The following is a 20222-nucleotide window of genomic DNA, read 5'->3' as shown; positions in this document are numbered from 1 at the left end:
ATTCCATTTGTGTGTGAAGTGAATGAAGGATGATTTCTTGAATGTCTCTGTAAATATGCATCTACGCAATGCCTTTTTTCTGTTCAACTTTGTGCATGCACTCACATTTCTAACAGTGCAGCTACACATGTGCTTTTGTGCATGTAATTTCCCCCGTTAGATGGGAATATCATGTGGTGTTTAGCAGATGACAGGCAACTGAGGACCATGTATATTTTGTTGTGTGCTCTAAGGTGATTTATGTGCAATAATGTGTGTTACTCCAGAGAAAGCATGTTGAAATTTATAGATGATTACAGATAAAGGTAACTGATATGGAACACCATTTCTGGTGATAATTTGAATAAAAATGTAAGATGTTTTGTCCTCAGTGTCAAATATTAGATGAAAAGTCTCTGATCATTTTACTGAAAAGAATAAAATAAGTCTGAAAGTAGGAAAACAGAGAAGCATGATCCAACAAATCTGTGAAAAGAGTATATGAAAACTGTGGATGAATATTTGTGCCGTGATGGCTTGATAGCACAACAGTTTGGGAGCCTGACATTTCAAGAAAAGAAAAGATGAGGTAAATATAGCTCCTCAAGAAACTGCTAGTGATTGACATGAAGGACATTGTTGATGCAAAAAATACAAAATTGGAAACTTCAGCTTCCATACTAGTGGATTCTGGGATGGTCTGTGACATTCCCAAATTTGTCGAGTCTGAGGACGTTAATCTATACACGGTGTCTCAAAGCTTCTGTGTCAGATTGAAGCAGTAGATTGTCGATCCGCAGCCGATTATATTGAGATAGGGAACAAATGATTGAAAATGAGTATTTATTGTGTTATGGTTACACACAACATACACTGCATAACAATAATGTAGCGTATAGTAATTGTTCAGAATGATGATCGCCAGTCTCTGTGCACATAGTCCAATGGCACATGCAGTTCTGCTGGACTATTGCAAAGATCCCTGGTTTCTGTTGTACACTCGAACAGGTAGCAGGTGATAAACAGTGTACACCACTGACCAGTTTATGTTGTTCATGGATGAGGCGTCATTCACCTGTCATGGTATTTTCGATAGCCACAACAGTCATATTGGTGGCTACCAGCAATGATTCTCTGTCAATGTGGGAATGGGCATTGTCCAAGATCACGTAATAGGACATTATTTGCAGCCTCCCCATTTGACCAGTCCCCATTATCTGGTGTTCCTTTGAGATGTGCTACCACAGTTCTTATAGTTTGTACCTCTTGTTGTCTGCTGTAGGATGTGGTTTCAACATGATGGTGCAGCAGTCCAGTTTGATATTAATGTTGATGAGCACCAGAACAATGCACATCCTTATTGTTGGTTTGAAAGGGGAGGTTTTGTACCTTGGCCAGTGTGCTACCACAGTTCTTATAGTTTGTATCTCTTGTTGTCTGCTGTAGGATGTGGTTTCAACATGATGGTGCAGCAGTCCAGTTTGATATTAATGTTGATGAGCACCAGAACAATGCACATCCTTATTGTTGGTTTGAAAGGGGAGGTTTTGTACCTTGGCCAGTGCGATCACCGGATCTGATACCTCTGGACTTTTTCCGTGGGGTTACTTCAAGACATTGTTGTACGCCCTGAAGGAGCAAGTGAAGACCTGCTTGCGAGGATCCAAGCTGCCTGTTGCCTGGTACAACATGCGCCAGGGATCTTTATCAGTGTGACAGAATTTAGCACGCCATTGACATGCATGCATTGAGACTGGCAGTTGCCACTTTGAACAGTTACTATGAGCTACATTGTTGTTATGCAGTGTACGCTGTGTATGTGCACAACACAATAAATATGCATTTCTGACCATTTGTTCCCTATCTCAGTATAATTGGTGGACCCACTATCAACAGTTTCAATTTGACCCAAAAGTTATGAGATACCCTCTATATAATCTTTTATTATTAGCGTTGTGTGAACAACTTTTTTAGGCAATAAAATACAAATGACATATTGAAAGCTAATTAACCTTCATATACAGTAATGACTGAATCTCTGCTCATTACATATTTCTGAGTTTCAGGAATAATCACAGAGACACTTTGTTTTGAAATGCAAAATAAATAGTTCAGATAGGCATATAGGTTGCTAGATACTGTCTAATGAAATGTTATAGACAGCCTTATCACTGCAGTTTCCCAAGCATAAAATCTGAAAGCTCACTGTGATGTCTAGAAATGTGTGAACAAAATATTGCTGTCACTCTGTATTTCTTGTACTCTGTTAGATACTTTTTCACCAAGTCACCTTTCTTTTTCTGTCACCTTTTCATCACAGTACATGCAGCACAAATTCCCTTGCAAAGAAAAAGTTGTATAGCAGACTGCTTGTACAGTGTGGAAATGTTTAGACGGGAGAATAGGCATACATATGTGTGTTCTATCCACTAATTTTTGTGCATGTGCTTTTATTCCTGTGTATCTGTGATTGTGCTTGAGGAAAGAAGCATTGTGTGCATATACTTTAAGCACTGTAGACTGAACCTGCATTTAGAGAATCTGTGTTTGTGATAGGTCCTGGGCTATAGTATACCCCTAGTGTCCTCACTTAACGTTGGTTCTTGAGTCTTTCTAAGTAGACTTTCGTGGAATAGTTGACATCTATTTTCAAGCATTTGCTAGTTAAAGTTTTTCAGGATTTCTGTGATGCTCTTCTGTGGCTCAAACCAACCTCTGACTGTTCGTGCCGTCCTTCATTGTATGTATTCAGTATCCCCTGTCCTATTTAGTATGGATCTCACACACTTGAGCAATATTCTGAGATGGGTCACATAAGTCTTTTCTAAGTGACTGCATTTTCCCATTATCCTGTCAATGAACCAAAATCTTCCAACTGCTTTACTTACTACTGAGATTATGTGACATTCTCATTTCATGTGGGCACAAAATTTTTCACCGCCAGGCATTTGTTTGAGTTGTCTGATTCTAATTGTAACTCTTTGATATTGTAGTCAAAGGATAATATTTTTTTCTATCTATGAATTGCAATTTTACATTTCCAGGCATCTAAAGCAAGTTGCCAGTCTTTGCACCACTTTGAAATCTTATCAACATCAGATTTTCTCAGATAGTGCTTCTTTATAGGTTCTGCATCATCAGCACAGAGTTTAAGGTTACTGTTAATGTTATCTCTGAGGCTGTTAGTATATAATGTAAATAGCAAGGGTCCTAAGCACTTCCCTGGGGTACACTTGAAGTTACCTATCAACTGTTTGTGACTCTCCATCAAGATAACATGCTGTGTGCACCATACCAAACAATCCTTGATCCAACCAAAAAAATTTTTTTACTGTCCCACTTGACATGTGGTTGTAATGTGGTACAGAGTCACAAACTTTTTGTAAGTAAAAAATACTGCACCTACCTGATTATCATGAACCATGGCTCTTAGGACGTTGTGAGGAAATCGAGAGATGGGTTTCATATGACTGATTGTTTTCAGAATGCATGCTGATTTTGGTGGAGGAGATCATTCTGTTTGAGAAACCTCATTTATGTTTGAGCTCGGAATGTGGCCTGAGATCCTAAACAGATGGATGTCAGTGGTACTGGATAGTAGTTTAGTTGATCACTTCTGTTATCTTTCTTGTTGATGGTGTGCCCTGCACTTATGTCGAACTATTAAGCCACAGTTTTTTTTTTCTTTTTTCTCCTCCCCCCCCCCCCCCCTCCTGCGAGTGATCAGTGGTATATAAACTGAGATAACAAAAGTCAAGGGATACCTCCTAATATCATGTTGGATCTCCTTTTCCCAGTGTAGTGCAGAATCTCGATGTGGCATGGACTCAACAAGTCATTGGAAATCCCCTGCCAAAATATTTAGCCATGCTGCCTCTATAGCTGTCCATAATTGCGAAAGTGTTGCCAGTGTAGGGTTTTGTGTACAAACAGCCATCTTGATCATATCCCATAAGTGTTTGATGGGATTCATGTTGGCCGATACAGGTGGCAAAATCATTTGCTTGAATTGTCCAGAATGCTTCTCAGACTAGTCATGAACAATTGTGGCCTGATGACATAGACTGATGTCATCCATAAAAACTCCATTGTTGTTTGGGAACATGAAGTCCATGAATGGCAGAAAATGGTCTCCAAGTACCTGAACGTAACTATTTCCGGTCAGTGATCAGTTCAGTTGGACCAGAGGACCCAGTCCATTACACGTAAACACAGCCCACAACATCATGGAGCCACGAGCAGCTTACACAGTGCTTCGTTGACAACTTGGGTCCTGGCTTCGTGTTGTCCACGCTACATTTGGATCCTATACTCAGATCTTACCAGCTGAAATCCAGACTCATCTGACCAGGCATTGGTTTTCTAGTCATCTAGGATCCAACCGATATGATGGCAAGCCCAGGAGAGGCACTGCAGGCAATGTCATGCTGTTAGCTAAGGCACTTGTATTGGTTGTCTGCTGTCATAGCCCATTAATGCCAAATCTCAGTGCAGTGTCCTAACGGATATGTTTGTCGTATGCCCTACATTAATGTCTGTGATTATTTCACACAGTGTTGCTTGTCTGTTACCACTGGCAACTCTATGCAAACGCCACTGCTGTCAGGATGCCGTAGATCTTGGAATACTGAATTCCCTAAGTATTTCCAAAATTGAGTTTCCCATGTGTCTAGCTCCGACTATTATTCTGCATTCATAGTGTGAAGCCATAGTCACTTTGGAAACCATTTCAGAAGAGTCACCTGTGTACGAATGGCAGCTCTGCTAATACACCCCCATTTTATACTTTGTGTATCTTATAATGTCACCATCTGTGTAAGTGCATATCACTATCCCATGACTTTTTTCACCTCAGTGTAATGTAGTTAAAGAGAGACTAACCAAGCTGTAAGTTCTGTTCAAATCTGACAAAGATTCTATAATTCCTTGTTGTTCAGTTTCAGTGGTTCAATTGCTTCTCAGTGCCACTGGCATCAAACTATATTATTAGTAATCTTTGCTGTGGAATCCTGCCTGGTTGTCTCTTATAGGGTGCCTAGGAAGCTGTTTTCTCTGATAACTAGACAACATACAAGCATATCATATTAATGTAGTTTATTATAGTAATTGAATTGACAGTACTTAACTTTGATTTACAATGTCATGTCACAGGCAGTTGGTAACATGCAAACAATCAGTGTCTTTCGCTATATACAATGTCCTTGCAAATAATCACACAAGTTCATATGGATCACAAGTCACGGCTCTTCTAGTGCTTTCTTCTAGTCTGGGTCCACTAGTGTCTGGCTGAGGCTGGCAGGGCCGGCCGGAGTGGACGAGCGGTTCTAAGTGCTACAGTCCAGACCGGCGCGACCGCTATGGTCACAGGTTCGAATCTTGCCTCGGGCATGGATGTGTGTAATGTCCTTAGGTTAGTTAGGTTTAAGTAGTTCTAAGTTCTGGGGGACTGATGACCTCAGAAGTTAAGTCCCGTAGTGCTCAGAGCCATTTGAACCAATTTGAGGTGGCAAGAACGGTGCTTATATTCTCTTCGGATAGAGACCACTCCTGTTGTGATGCAGTCCTAGTCAGTGTACTGTTGGCTGACATCGTCTCACAGCTTTCTCTGTGGCTATGTTCTATGTTCTTGTTCTAGGTGTCGGCGCTTGTCGTTAATGCCGGAACATTTACAGTGCTGTGAGAACTAAACTGAGGCAGCACTTCTGAATCAGGGAAGCAATAACACTTCCACCCCATTACAAATTTTGTTTAGTGCCCTTTATGATTTTTTCTTTTTTAATAAGAGTGTGGTACTGAGTCAGATGCTGTTTGAAAGTCAAGAAGTATTGTATTTACCTGGTTACCATCATCAAACCACAGACAGTCCAGGATGGAATGACAATAATATGGAAAGGATAGATTGCTGCTCTCCATGAAGAAGAGTTGAGTTGGAGGCAAGTGCAATGAAAAAGGCTGCTAAAATAGTAAATCTTTCAGACAAAGTCCTCCTTCTGCAGTAGAAAACACCCACACATTCACAAAAGCACAACACACATGTACATGACCACTGTCTCAGGGTGCTAGATTTATGAGACAGTGGCATTGTGTATGAGAGTCACTGGCCACCAACACTAAGCTACAAGCAACTGCACATGGTGGGAGAAGTGATCTGGATGGTGGGGGCAAGCAGGAGACTGGTGTGGGAAGGAGGAGGGATAGCAGGTTAGAGGTGCTACTTGTGGGAGCATACAGGGACATGGTGTAGACATGGAGACAGGGTAGGGCAGCTAGGTGCAGTAGAGAAGTTAGGTGTTGATGGGGAGGTGAGGGTGGGGTTAGATAAGTAAAAAGACTGTGGGTGCATTGGTGGAATAAAGGGAGGGCTGTGGTGATAGTGCTGGAGTGGGAGCAGAGAAAGGGGTAGGTGGATGAAGGATAGTGACTAAGGTTGAGGCCAAGGGGCAAATGGAAACATAGGTTATATTGCAGGGAGAGTTCCCACCTGTGTACTTCAGGAAAGAACAAGGTGGCGCAGACTGTGAAGCAGTCATTGAAGTGAAGAACATAGTGTTGGGCAGTATACTCAGCAGCCAGATGATTTAGCTGTCTTTTGACCACAGTTTGTTGGTGTCCATTCGTGCAGTCAGAGAGCTTGCAGGTGACCCCATTCCAGAAATCTAATGGGATCTACAGGTTCTCCATAAATCCTTAGGCCTATCACGGAACCCCACCCCTGAGTGAGTCTATCTATCTCCTTACCCCTCCCACTCCTCACACCTCGCCACTGTCTCTCCAAAGTTCCCATCCCTTTATCACAAGGGGCGCTGCTCATTACTATTGATGCCGTCTCCATTTACACTATCATCCCTAATGCCCATGGATTTGCCACTATTGAACACTACCTTTCCCAACACCCAAAGGATTCCAAACCTACAACCTCCTTTCTGGTCACCATGACCAACTACTTCCTCATCTACAATTACTTTACCTTTGAAGGCATCACCTATACACAAATGCATGTTATGGCAATAGGCACTCGCAAGGCACCATCCTATGCCACCATATTCATGGGCTAAGTAGAGGAATCCTTCCTGACCACACAGAATCCCAAACCTCTCACCTGGTTCATGAACCTGGTTGTCCACCAAACTTGTGCAATATTCTCGCCCATCCCTACTCCACCCGTGCTGCCAACCTGTTGCTCAAGGCTCATATCCCTGTCATAGACCTAGATGAAAGACATGTCCCACACATCCTCCCGCCATCTCGTGCTGCATTCTGTGTGGGCATGACAACCACATGAATGGCCACTGAGAAACTGTGGCCAAGAGACAGCTGGACCACCCAGCTGCTGAGCCCAACACAACGTACTTCACTTAAGTGACTGCTTCATAACCTGCGCCATCTGGCTCCTTCCTACCAACACCAGCTTTTTTTCTGATGTGCTGTCTCCCTATAATATATCCTACGTTCTCTTAGTCCCCCCTCCAACCCCACAGGCCTCAGTCTTTGTTAGGACTGTCTTTCACCCACTTTTCCCCTTCCTCGCTCCCGCTCCAGTTCTACACAGCTTTCTATTCCAGCAACACACCCATGGTATTTTAGACCTACCACCCAGATTGCTTCTTTTATCATGCGCAGTTGCTCGCAGGAGACAGTGGCCATGTGTGTGAGAGTTGGGCTTGTGTGTGTGTGTGTGTGTGTGTGTGTGTGTGTGGTGTTTAGAAGAAGACCTTTTGCCTGAAAACTTTCTTGTTTAGCAGTGTTTTTGTTGTGCTTGTCTGCGACTTAGCATCTCCACTATATGGTGAGTTGCAATCTGTCCTTTTCTTAATATATTCATTATTCCATCCTACATTTTCCAAAATACTGTGCTGCATATGTTAGCCCAGAACGTAGCCATATTTGTAATTTTTCGTACAGGAGTGATCAGCTTCCAGAACAATTAAAGTACTCAGTAATGAAGCTGCTTTATAAAAAAGGAGAAAGGGTTAACATAGACCATTTTAGATGTATTTCTATGCTAAAGTTATTGGAAAGGATATATAATTAATGTTTTCAGTTCACATAGCTTGCTGCCAAATGTACAATTTGGTTTTAGAAGTGATTTTACAATAGAAAACACTATCTCCTCTTTCCTGTGAGGCACTGACCAGATTAAACAAAACGTTGTGGGCACTAGGTGTCTTCTTTGCTTTACCTAAAGCATTTGATTGTGTTGATCACAAGATATAAGTGCAGAAGTGAAGTAGCTGACACTGGCTTGGTAGTGAAGTGAGGGGCAAAATAGGCAATGTATCCAGTAGTACAGTTTGCACGGCAAACTTCATAGCTTGAAAAAATAAACTGATGCTAAGTCGCAGTAAGACTCAGTTTTTACAGTTTCCAACATACAATTCTCAACTAAAACTGACAATTTGATTACACAGGCCAACGAAAAAATTTTTTTGAAAAACTTTTTTTTTACCTTGATAGCTGATCTTTATAGATTTTTATGAACAAATATAACAAAAACTGTCAGCAGAGTTTTTACAATCACAATTAGACATTGTACTGAGCACATGTACAGGAAAGGGGAAAGTGAGGTTAGGTTGACAGTAAACAAAACACCACCTGTTAACACGCAAATAGAATTGACCTTTTTTTGCCAGCAAATGGTTTTCAGCAGTGCTACGAACGTCATCTACATTCATTACATTTCTGCTACAACTGTTGGGCAGTAACTGCTGTTTCTTTAAAATTTTCTTTACATAAACTGTACACCATGGAGGATCCCTCACATAATGAACATTGGCATGTGTATCCAATGGTTGACCAACTATTCTTTTAAACTTGTGCCACAGTTCCTTTGTATGCTCCTGCCCAGTGCAAAATGGTCCTTCTTGAGATGTGACACTACTGCCTCTAATATGTATGTGCAAACTGAATCAACTAATGAAAATTTGTACCAAGGCCAGCATTTGAACCCGTGATACAAATTTTCATTTGTCGCTTCAGTCTGTATATACGAAGGTTGGAACTTTAATAGTGGCAACTATTTATTTACAGCTCGTACAAAATAGATACATGTTTAAAAGTTTTACTGACCTTCAAAGTAGTCACCAGCATTGTATATAACCCATTGCCAGTGATGTGGAAGTCGTAGAATACTCTTAGCAGTGCCAGTTGTGTTGACAATTCGAGCGGTGTGGTCTATTGCCTAACGAATTTGTGGCAGTTCTGAAGCGAATGCTGTGAAGTGTTTCCTTCGGTTTAGAAATCGAGTTGAACTTACGAGAGCTTAAGTAAATGGAGTGCAGTAGGTGGTATAGCACTTAGCAGCCCCATCAGTCAAACAAATCAGTAACAGCTTGCACTGTACGTGCTTGAGCATTGTCCTGCAAAATGATGGTTAGGTCCTGTCTCTATGCTGTTCATTTTTGGAACACAACCTATGAATAGCTTAGAAACAGAAGTGATGACACTTTCTGTAAGACCTGAGCATCATTTTGCAGGACAGTGCTCAAGCACATACAGTGCAAGCTGTTACTGATTTGTTTGGCTGATGGGGCTGTTAAGTGCTACACCAGCTACTGCTCTCCCCTGACTTAAGCCCTCGTGAGTTCAACTCAATTTCGAACCTGAAGGAAACAATTCATGGCATACACTTCAGAATTGCTACAATTCGTCGGGCAATAGATAGCGCCACTTGAACTGTGAACACAAGTGGTACTGCTGAGAGTATCGTACGACTTCCACATCACTGGCAGCGGGTTATACACAATGTTGGTGACTACTTTGAAGGTCAGTAAAACTTTGAAACACTTATCTACTTTGTACGAGCTGTAAATAAATAGTTGCTACTATTAAAGTTCCAACCCTTCTATATACATATGAGATGTGATAAAAAAGTAATGTGAATTGTTTAGTTTTGTGGTCTTTATCGTGAAGACTGTTTGCATTTTCAACTGTTTTGAGTATGTAGTTTATTGTTGACAGTTTGAAAGGTTATATGTGTTTTTGAGTGCTGGTGAATTTTTACTTTTGAAAAAAATGGATCAAAGAATTTGCATTAAATTGTGCTTGAAATTGGAATAAAGTGCAGCACTGCAATTGAAATGTTGACTGTGGCTTTTGCCAAATCTTCTATGAATAAGAAAAGAGTTTGAGTGATATAAACATTTCAGAGAGAGTCAAGATGTTGAAGATGATGACCATTCTACACTCCTGGAAATTGAAATAAGAACACCGTGAATTCATTGTCCCAGGAAGGGGAAACTTTATTGACACATTCCTGGGGTCAGATACATCACATGATCACACTGACAGAACCACAGGCACATAGATACAGGCAACAGAGCATGCACAATATCGGCACTAGTACAGTGTATATCCACCTTTCGCAGCAATGCAGGCTGCTATTCTCCCATGGAGACGATCGTAGAGATGCTGGATGTAGTCCTGTGGAACGGCTTGCCATGCCATTTCCACCTGGCGCCTCAGTTGGACCAGCGTTCGTGCTGGACGTGCAGACCGCGTGAGACGACGCTTCATCCAGTCCCAAACATGCTCAATGGGGGACAGATCCGGAGATCTTGCTGGCCAGGGTAGTTGACTTACACCTTCTAGAGCACATTGGGTAGCACGGGATACATGCGGACGTGCATTGTCCTGTTGGAACAGCAAGTTCCCTTGCCGGTCTAGGAATGGTAGAACGATGGGCTCGATGACGGTTTGGATGTACCGTGCACTATTCAGTGTCCCCTCGACGATCACCAGTGGTGTACGGCCAGTGTAGGAGATCGCTCCCCACACCATGATGCCGGGTGTTGGCCCTGTGTGCCTCGGTTGTATGCAGTCCTGATTGTGGCGCTCACCTGCACGGCGCCAAACACGCATACGACCATCATTGGCACCAAGGCAGAAGCGACTCTCATCGCTGAAGACGACACGTCTCCATTCGTCCCTCCATTCACGCCTGTCGCGACACCACTGGAGGCGGGCTGCACGATGTTGGGGCGTGAGCGGAAGACGGCCTAACGGTGTGCGGGACCGTAGCCCAGCTTCATGGAGACGGTTGCGAATGGTCCTCGCCGATACCCCGGGAGCAACAGTGTCTTTAATTTGCTGGGAAGTGGCGGTGCGGTCCCCTACGGCACTGCGTAGGATCCTACGGGCTTGGCGTGCATCCGTGCGTCGCTGCGGTCCGGTCCCAGGTCGACGGGCACGAGCACCTTCCGCCGACCACTGGCGACAACATCGATGTACTGTGGAGACCTCACGCCCCACGTGTTGAGCAATTCGGCGGTACGTCCACCCGGCCTCCCGCATGCCCACTATACGCCCTCGCTCAAAGTCCGTCAGCTGCACATACGGTTCACGTCCACGCTGTCGCGGCATGCTACCAGTGTTCAAGACTGCGATGGAGCTCCGTATGCCACGGCAAACTGGCTGACACTGACGGCGGCGGTGCACAAATGCTGCGCAGCTAGCGCCATTCGACGGCCAACACCGCGGTTCCTGGTGTGTCCGCTGTGCCGTGCGTGTGATCATTGCTTGTACAGCCCTCTCGCAGTGTCCGGAGCAAGTATGGTGGGTCTGACACACCGGTGTCAATGTGTTCTTTTTTCCATTTCCAGGAGTGTATATGTCCTAGCAAATCAATTACAGATGACAATGTGGATGAAGTAAAGAAAATGATTGTGGAAAATTGCTGAATCACTTCCAGAAAAGTTGCTCTGATGTTGGCATACCCTTTGGAATGTGCCAACCAATTTTTTTGAATGTTTTGGCATGAAATATGTAGCAGCAAAGTTTGTTCCAAAATTGTTGAGTTTTGACCTAAAACGATATTGCATAGACATTGTTCAGGAATTGCTGAATGGAGTCCACAATGATCCAGAACTCGTGGAGGTGGTTTACAGGTGACAAAACCGTATGAAATCAAAACCAAGACCTAATTGTCCCAATGAAAACTGCCTGTAGAACCAAGACCAAACATATATTTGACAAGTTCGATCACATGTGAAGGTTCTTCTCACTGTTTTCTTCGATTACAATAGGATAATGCATTGAGTTCCTGCTGTATGGTTGCACAGTCGATAAGGAATATTACCTCGAGGTTATGCATCATTTGCGTGTAGCAATCTCAAGAAAATGTCTGGAATTGTGGCAAAACCACTTGTGGAAATTGCATCACAACAATGCTCCTGCTCACACTTCAAAGCTTGTTCGTGATTTGTTTTGCAAGAAACTGTGGCACCGGGTTCACTGGACAGGGCACCCTGTGGCTTCTTGCTATTCCAAAGGCTGAAGAGAACCATGAAAGGAAATCATTTTGCCACCATTGATGAGATAAAAACAGAACTCCTGAAGGGGCTGAACATGGAAAATGAGTTACAGAAGTGCTTCCAAGAGTGGAAAAACCACTGGCATAAGTGTATTATATCTGAGGATGATTGCTTTGAAGGGGACAGAATTGATGTTGATGAATAAATAAAAATTCTTTAAAAAAAAATTCCCATTATTTTTTGTCGTACCTTGTACATCATAGATGATTGAGACTTGACAAGGTCAAAGTTTCATTTGACTATTGATGCCCCTAGTTTACTAAAAACATAAATCTTCCTCCTTGCTTTAGTCGTTCTCTGTACTTTGATTATCATTGTTGCTACAACTGCCTCCTGGTTACTGATACTAGTTTCAGAATGGACATCCTTCAAGAAGTCATGTCTGTTTGTAGCTGTTAGATCTAATGTATTTCAGCCATCAGTGGGTTCTGAAATATCTGTTATAAATAGTATTTCAGAGAAAGCATTTAGTACTGGTTTGCAAGATCTAGACCTAAGATGACACTGTGGTTGGAGAGTTTACATACTAGTGAGCTGAGGTTTTCCTCTCTTTCTGATTTTAACCAACTTTGTATACCTGATATTGTAAGTACTCCACAGCTTTTTAAGAATGCTCCAGAGTCTGGGACTTTAAGGAATGCTTTGTCAATTGATCACTAGGATTTTAATAGTTTTATCTGTGGGGGCATGCTTTTGGATCTACATTAAAACTGAGATCTTGTACAAGTACCATTACCTGGACAGGATAGGGAGCCGCTAAAGACAAAGAAAAGAAAGAAAAGACAAGTCCTCTTGTGTACACCCTACACACAGCCAGCTACTTAAATAGCAGCTCTGATGTGTAATACACCCCTAAGCCATTTTTGGGGACCCTACAGTTTTCTGGGTTATGGTGCAAGTCTAGGAAGTCACAGAACCTTCAAAGTCTTCCATTTTTGCCTTCCTTTCAAGGACATTTTTTTAAAACAGTTGGTTGACAGTTTATCCTGGAGGAACAAATTCCTTATGCATGATATCCCTACTGTCAAAGAAGCAAATCGGCATTGCTTTAATCTTTGATTGGCTCATTTGAGCTTTTTTTGGTCGAGAAGATGTCTCAGTTTGCTACTTCTCACTTTGCTGCTTTGTCTCAAGGTCATACTAAAAAATCCAGGATTTTTTTATCGCATGACTGAATCATTTGTGATCATTGGTAGTCCTCTGAAGAATATTAATGCACACATTTTTGCAATTAACCAAACAAACACTGTTTTTTGTCTTGTTTCACAAATTTTATTGTTATAACTGCACAACCTAGGTTTTTGGTTATAAGCCCATTTTCAAATACATTACTGATCCAAAGATGAAGAAGCAAGCCAGGTTCCTACTGTCCCCAATGAAAAACACAGATAAAGTGGAAAAGAAATGGTGCAGATTACCCTTTATTAGGTAAATGTCAAACAGGATAAGTAACATTTTTAATCAAAAGTTTTCTCAGTGCCTTTCTGTGTCTCTCAGATAATGGCAGTTGCTTGTTCAATGAAAAAGACGAACTACATGCCGTCACAAAAAGTGGGGTTTATAAAATCATGTGCCGGAAGTGTCAGTCTTGCTGCGTTGGACAGATGGGGAGGTCAGTCTGCACCAGGCTTGAAGACCATCATAGAAGCTGGAGATTGAAGAAGCCTGATTCAACAGTTGCGGAACATTGCCTTAGCAATAACTGTAAATACATAATACATGCACAAGTCTTACACATACCGGAAAAGGGGGCTAAACTCAGCCAGTTAGAAATTTTAGAAATTAAAATAAAAACCACATATATTATTGAACGAGCAAACCCAATTCAATTATTCACTTCCTTTAGATGGCATCACAACTCTGGTATAGAAATAAAACTTTGAGCTTCAATCCAACAGTAGATAAAAAGTTCTTGGCTGATGCATAACTTTATTCCTAGGTAAGTTTAGTCGTGTTAGTGTAACTGCTGAATTGTTAATTCCATGTGTAATTTTACAAAAGTGGTCATTGAACTAATTTTACATTACTCAGGGATTGATACATTAAGAAGTTGAAATGACTATTTTTGCCTTATTATCATGCTTATCTTTGCATTATTATCTTTGGAATTAGTAATGAACTTGAAAATGGGCTTACAACCAGGAACCTAGCTTGTGTAGTAACAATAATAAAATTTGTGAAACAAAGCTTCAATTAAAATGATTTTTGCAATTATCTTTCTGCATAGTTGTAAAATTTTTTGGCACCATTTTGGCATAGACCTTTCGCATGTGCAAAACTTTGGTCAAAATTATCCTCATTGTTAAATGTCGGTCTGAGCTCACTAGAGCATGCACATGTTTGACATTTTTGTCAGTTTGTGAAGTTGAAGCGAGGTTCATCTTCAACATGTTCTCGGCCTTTCAAAAATTATTTGTGCCGATGAAAAACTTCAGCTCCCGACAAGGAATATTCACCATATGCCTGTTCAACTTCTCAGAGGTCACATTTGCAGGTTCTCGAAGTTTGACACAAAACTTGATGGCATAATGTTGCTCTAAATAGCGTTCTTCCATTTTTGTAACACCCAACAACAACACAACTACACTGGTGGCACTCTCAGAAATCACATGATGGCTGTACTGAGCTTAAACATGGACTGAGCATTGGAAGAACATTGGTCTACACAAGTAGAACAACACAGCATTGTCAGCTCACTTGTAGTGCTTTTGTATATCCATCCTTTTGGCTGGAGGTCTTGGGCACCAAGGCCATTCACTATTGTAATAAAGTGAAATGCCTACAGCCATACTTATGATCTTTTTTATTGTGTAGATACCAGTTTTGTCACTTCAGTGTGCCATCTTCAGGCATAGTTGATGCTGAAGGGGTTAAAATGATCCATATATACCCACATCATTGGTCAACATAACTGATTTACACAGACTGCAGTTGATGGTTGGAGTGCTGACACCAAAGTTTACAGATAGTCTGTGTAAACAAGGTATGTTGGTCACTGATATGGGTATGTATGGATCGTGTTAACCCCTTCAACATCTACTATGGCATGAAGAGGGCACATTGAAATGCCAAAACTGGCAGCTACGCAATATCTAAGATCATATGGAAAGCTGTAGGCATTTCATTTTCTTACAACACTTGCAGTGTTGTCAGTCTCATTAAGCCTCATTACTTTTCTTACTCACCTCGTACCTTGAGTTAGGCAGTGGGCTTGTTCGTAGCAAGATTAGTATCCACATAGACAATGTGATGATGTCTGGAGCACCATCAGTGGTACGCCCAGCAACAGCACTGGACATGAAATGGCACCACATCATCTTTTCAGGCAAGTCCCAGTTTTGCATACCGCATAATGATGGATGTGTCCATGTGCGGAATGTCCAAGGAAAATGATGGTTGCCAGATTGTTTTCGTTATCACCATACAAGCCTAGTATCTGACAGGATGGTATGGGGTGGCATTGAGTAGACAACATGGTCACTTTTAGCGAGAGCAGGCATCGCCTACAGGGGAAAGAACACTGTTGAAATTAAGTTTTTCTTGTTGCATTCAATACTTTTTATCGATTGATTTCACTCAAATTAATAAGAGCATCATCAGAAACTGTGGAATTTCCACTGTGGGATAAACAAAGTGTTGCAGTATGGAACTTTAAAAGAATGTAATCAGTTTTCAGTATGATAAATTAGCTTAGAGTAACTGAAAAGCGTGTGCACGCGCGCGTGCGCGCGCACACACACACACACACACACACACACACACACACACACACACACGCGCACAAATTTTTTGGAAAAAGTAATGTAATTTAATTATTATGTTATTATCAGACTGTGGAAAATAACTGCCATTGGTTACAAAATACATTTAAACTGCCACAGGAAATAGAAATTTACATTTGAATCACTGTTATTATGCACGTGTATATAGACATGTCACTCTCGCATTAGACAAAATTCATTGTGCTGTAGTATCTATACATCTTTAAAAATATCATTACAAATGTATTGTAAAAGTACACATTTATAAAGTTCACCTTTGAAAATATTTCTGTAAGGATAAAATACAATGTAGTTGAGATTATGCTTTGCGTGCTTATCTATAGTACTTTGTTGAATAACTGGAAGTATCCACGTAAATTAAACCTGTTTTGTTCATTTAATTACTTTTGTGGGTTTTTCTTTTCTATGAAAATTTCTAATTCTTCCAAGAAGTTTAGCATAGGGCCCTTATGTGCGGTGTGGATAGTTTTCATGCTATCTTGAATCTTGTCTAAAGTATGCTTGGTTGTCTTGAAGTGCTCACGCTATGCTGTATGATTTTAATTTAAATTACAACTTACTTTAAATAGTATTTTGGTTTGCTTAATGTACATGCTCTGACAATTTTGACAATATAGTATATATACTCCTGAATTGTCGTATTTGTCCTTGTGGACATTCCCCTTGTGTTTTAATGCATATCTAAGGAAAAAATTTTGCAATACAGTTGTTACTGGACCTTTACATATGTTCGCTGTATGCTATTTATTTTCTACTGGTTTGTCTGTGTTATTGTGTTTTGTCCATTTAATTTGGACAGCAGTCATTACATTTCTGGTGTGTTAAGGCTGATGACTGTACCGTATGTTCCTTGTTAGAACATTCTCCAGACCTGTTGCCCATTGATCACATTTGGTCATGGATAGCAAGAGACTGACATGCCACCACTCACCAGCCATCATGATTGATGAACTCTGGCATAGAGTTGATGCAGCATGAAATGACGTATCTGTATAACTTGTAAATAATAGATTTCAGCTATCAGTCATCCTTTTTAAATTTTTTATTGGCAGATCTAGATTTCAGCTAGAAACTAGCCATTCTCAATGCACTATCATTTTTTATCAATGCATGTAATGCCTGTGGGTCGGGCTTCATCCACAGTTCATTCAAACTGCTCAGTAATGGGAGTTATTCGCTTGTGACAAGCTGGGGTATGTTTCTGTAACCATCATGCCCCATAAGAGCTTAAATATGGTCCAGGGTATCATATTTCACAGAGACCTTCTTTTGCAGTCTGACGATGAGCTGCATGCCAATTTAGAGCGGCGAGGTGTACATTTCATCCAGCATGTCCACCGTGGTCCGAAGGATAATGAGGTTGCCACCGGTGCCTTCATCTTGGCCTTTGAGGGTGATACATTGCCCGAGAAGGTCAAGGTGATGGTTTACCGGTGTGGTATAAAGCCCTATATCCTTCCCCGGTGCGGTGCTTTAAGTGCTGGAAGTTCGGCCATATGTCTTCCCGCTGTACTTCCAGCATCATATGCTGAGATTGTGGACGCCCATCACATCCCAATACTCCCTGTGCCCCGTATGCCATCTGTGTCAACTGCAGAGAGTACCATTCGTCTTGCTCACCTGACTGCAGGATTCTCCAGAGAGAAAGGAAAATTATGGAGTACAAGACCCTGGACAGACTGACCTACACTGAGGCTAAGAGAAAATTTGAACACCTGCATCCTGTGCGTATGACATTGTCTTACGCTGCCGCTACAACACTTCTGGCACCATCAGCTCCACCAACCCAGATTACCTCTCAGAGCCGGAAGACTACTTGATGGTGGGGGCCATTTCCTTCCCTGTTGCTCCTGCACCACCTACCTTGGGAGCAACCCCCCCCCCCCCCCCCCCCCCCCCCCCGCTAGGAAGGGGTCCCTTGGGTCACTTCCTTCCCAGGTTTCTTCTAGTGGGAAAGACGACACCAGCCAGTGGCTGAAGAGCCCAAAAGCACCTGGTCGTAGGGCTTAACACTCATCCTCAGTCCTGGAGACTGAGCCAGTGAAGTCCTCCCAGCCAGGGAAACCCAAGGAGCAGCGAGAGAAATCCAAAAAGAAAACCCCTCAGACCAAGGAAATTGTGGTGGTACCCACACCACTGCTACCTATAAGCTCTGTGGCTGAGGATGGGGTGGAGATTTTGGCGTCCACTGAGGACCTAGATCTTGCCAGACCCTCAGACACAATGCACATAGACTGCTCAGGTAATAAATCGGTGGCAGGAAGTGACTCTGAGGCATAACAACCTCATTGAATGTTCCATGCCTTCCCAGTCTCACAATGTCATCCTCCAGTGGAATTGTGGTGGCTTTTTCCACCTCCTGGCTGAGCTGTGGCAACTGTTTAGCTTACACCTGCTATCTGCATTGCCCTCCAGGAAACCTGGTTCCCAGCAATGTGAACCCCTGCCCTCTGCTGCTATAAGGGATATTACAGGAACCATAGCGACTATAATTGAGTGTCAGTTGGAGTTTGCGTTTATGTACTAAAATTCGTCTGTAGTGAACATGCCCCTTCAAACCCCTCATGAAGCTGTGGCTGTCAGAATAAGGATGACACAGGAAATAACTGTCTGCATTGTCTATCTTCCTCCAGATAGTGCAATACCCCTGAATGTATTAGCTGCATTGATTGATCAACTCCCTAAACCTTTCCTACTTCTGGGAGATTTTAATGCCTATAACCCCTTGTGGGGTGGTACCATGCTTACTGGCCGAGGCAAAGATCTCGAAACTTTACTGTCGCAGTTCGACCTCTGCCTCTTAAATACTGGGGCCGCCACACATTTCAGTGTGGCTCATGGTAGTTACTCGACCATTGATTTATCAATTTGCAGCCCAGGACTTCTCCCATCTATCCACTGGAGAGCAAATGACGACCTGCGTGGTAGTGACTAATTCCCCATCTTCCTGTCGCTGCGCCAGCGTCAGGCACACGGACGCCCGCCCAGATGGTCTTTGAACAAGGCGGACTGGGGAACTTTCACCTCTGCTGTCACCACTGAATCTCCTCCACATGGTAACATTGATGTGATGGTTGAGCAGGTGACTAGCACAATTGTTTCTGTGGCAGAAAACTCAATCCCTCACTCCTCAGGGTGCCTGAGGCGTAAGGCAGTCCCTTGGTGGTCACCAGAAGTTGCTAAAGCAGTTAAGGAGTGTCGGTGAGCTCCACAGCGGCATAAGCGGAACCCTTCCCTGGAGCACCTCATAGCCTTTAAATGGCTCTGTGCCCATGTTCGCTACCTTATCAAACAACGGAAGAAGGAGAGATACGTCTCCACCATTGGGTGCCACATGGCACCTTCCCAAGTCTGGGCAAAGATCAAATGTCTTTTCAGCCTTTCGCACACTCAAACAGCGGCTGGAAGGGAACATCCTCTCATTCACTACATGCTGCAGTGAATCGTATAACGCCCCATTTACAGAATGGGAGCTCCTCAGTGCCCTTGCACATTGCCCCGACACAGCTCCTGGGCCTGATTGCATCCACAACCAGGTGATTAAAAATCTCTCATCTGACTACAAGTGACATCTTCTCATCATCTTCAACCGGATCTGGTGCGATGGCATCTTTCCATCGCAATGGCGGGAGAGCACCATCATTCCGGTGCTCAAACCTGGTAAAAACCTGCTTGATGTGGATAGCCATTGGCCCATCAGCCTCACCAACGTTCTTTGTAAGCTGCTGGAACGTATGGTATGTCGGCGATTGGGTTGGGTCCTGGAGTCACATGGCTTGCTCGCTCCATGTCATAGTGGGTTCCACCAGGGTCGCTCTACCACTGATAATCTTATGTCCATTGAGTCTGCCATCCGAACAGCCTTTTCCAGACGGCACACCTGATTACCATCTTTTTTGACTTACGTAAAGCATACGACATGACTTGGCGACATCATATCTTTGCCACATTGTATGAGTGGTGTCTCCAGGGACCAATCTTGATTTTTATCCAAAACTTCCTGTTGCTCTGTACTTTCCATGTCCAGGTTAATGACTCCCATAGTTTCATCCATATCCAGGAGAATGGAGTCTCGCAGGGCTCTGTATTGAGTGTCTCTCTATTTTTAGTGGCCATTACTGGTCTAGCAGCGGCTGTCGGGCCCTCCGTCTCA

General features: G+C 42.6%; 1 protein-coding gene across 1 annotated transcript in view; it reads left to right on the top strand.

Moving 5' to 3' along the window:
* Window positions 1-20222, top strand: part of LOC126195155 (mediator of RNA polymerase II transcription subunit 17) — a 99333-nt gene that overhangs the window by 54053 nt on the left and 25058 nt on the right. The gene's annotated exons all lie outside the window — the stretch shown is intronic.

The sequence above is a fragment of the Schistocerca nitens genome, chromosome 7, assembly GCF_023898315.1.
Source record: "Schistocerca nitens isolate TAMUIC-IGC-003100 chromosome 7, iqSchNite1.1, whole genome shotgun sequence".
Taxonomy (NCBI): domain Eukaryota; kingdom Metazoa; phylum Arthropoda; class Insecta; order Orthoptera; family Acrididae; genus Schistocerca; species Schistocerca nitens.
This window is presented reverse-complemented; position numbering and strand designations above follow the sequence as displayed.